Below are 2,101 nucleotides of genomic sequence, written 5' to 3'. Positions count from 1 at the left end.
TAGTATGTGGGGTCCACCATATAGCTAGTGGGCCAGCCCAAGAAGGTCGTGGGCCGGACCAAAAACACAGGTGGGTCCCACTTTCCTTTTAAAGGGCCGGCCCATTTAGTATGTGGGGTCCACCATATAGCAAGTGGGCCGGCCCAACAAGAAAGTGGGCCGGGCCAAAAACACATGTGGGTCCCACTTTCCTGTTAAAGGGTCGGCCCATTTAGTATGTGGGGTCACCATATAGCAAGTGGGCCGGCCCAACAAGATAGCGGGCCGGGCCAAAAACACAGGTGGGTCCCACTTTCCTATTAAAGGGCCGGCCCATTTAGTATGTGGGGTCCACCATATAGCAAGTGGGCCGGCCCAACAAGATGGTGGGCTGGGCCAAAAAGGCTGGTGGGTCCCACTGTCCTGTTAAAGGGCCGGCCCATTTAGTGTGTGGGGTCCACCACAAAAGCTTTTGGTCTGGCCCAACAAGTTAGTGGGCCGGCCCAATTAGTATGTGGGGTCCACGGTAAATCAGGTGGGCTGGCCCGACGAGTTAGCGGGCTGGCCCAATAAGCTTGTGGGGCCCACTTTTCTGTTACTGGGCCGGCCCAGTAGTGGGTGGGGTCCACCTTAAAGCAAGTGGGCTGGCTCAATAAGTAAGTGGGCCAGTCCGTTTTGTTGGTGTTTATATGCCGGCATAATAGGCGCTTTAGGATTTTGCGAGCACATATGTGATTTCGCTTAATTGGGCCGTTTAAGTGATGGGAATTTGTGATTTAGATACTGAGAATATTTACGCAGCACATGATTTTTGTCGGATAGCCTCACTTACCACAAGCACCAAGAAAAAATGCGCGAAAGAACTATAAAAACTAACTAAATATTACATCAGCTGCAAGGCTTTGAAAAAATATTACAGAACCCAGATAAATTGAATGGTAATTAAACCTAGCAATACAATGAAGCGATCCGACAATCTTTTAAGTTGTCCATGCAGCACCTATATCTGAAACAAAGACATTACAAGTTAAGACATCAACAATGGAAAGGCAAAGACACTACAATATTGTTTGCCAAAGAATTTGGAACTCATCATTTCGTCGTTATAACAAGATCATTTGAATACGCACAATAAGCAAACAAAGAGTGTATGCCGCATATCAACAGCCAATATAACAGAGCACATTATAATGAAACAACAGACTTACTACTATCGAGTCCCATGCAAACCAACATGTTCAGGGAGTACAAAATTTGCATGAACAACATAGTAGCAGGCTATAAATTTTGTAACAACGACTGAGCAAGATGAAGTTATGATGGCTAGATCTACAGAGCAGGGAATGTAAACCAAAAATAGAAGTTACGATGGCAAAAGCTAAAGAGGCGGGAATGTGAACCAACATGTGCCAAGTGCAATTACTTCAAATTGACCGTGAACTAAATAATACTCCTGAACTTATAGTGAAGGGGATGCAAATCAAGATGTTTCGGGATATAAACTTGTAATGAGCAACACATAGAGGATAGTTAATGCTGGAGCTTAGGATGGACCAGATACAGAATATAGTGGGATCACCTGTGAACTTGTGTAAGAGGGAATGCAAACCAATATGTTCAGCATTCCATATGTGAGCATCATGCCAAGCCAGAAAAACAAGTCAATAATGCAGCTTTTGAAGAACAAGATGGCACACAAAATTATTATCTAGTAGTATGACAAGTTTATTTGTACTACAGGCTAGATAGCAGAGTGATAGCATGCCAAATTAAGTCCTTAGTTTTTTAGCTTACAATGAACTAGATACAAAACAATGGCATCACCTGTAGTACAGGGAATGCAAGCCAACATGTTCATGGAGTAAAAAATTGGCACAAACAACATAGTAGCAGGCAATAATTTTTGTAACAACGACTGAGCAAGATAAAGTTATGATGGCTAGATCTACAGAGCAGGGAATGTAAACCAAATATAGAAGTTACGATGCCAAAAGCTATAGAGCAGGGAATGCGAACCAACATGTGCAATTACTTAAAATTGGCCATGAACTAAATAATAGCAGGATGTTACTATAATAGCTAGGAATAAAACAGATAGGAGTTATAATGGCATCACTCATAA

This window comes from Lolium perenne, chromosome 3 (genome assembly GCF_019359855.2).
Source record: "Lolium perenne isolate Kyuss_39 chromosome 3, Kyuss_2.0, whole genome shotgun sequence".
Classification (NCBI taxonomy): domain Eukaryota; kingdom Viridiplantae; phylum Streptophyta; class Magnoliopsida; order Poales; family Poaceae; genus Lolium; species Lolium perenne.
Note: the sequence above shows the minus strand (reverse complement) of the source record.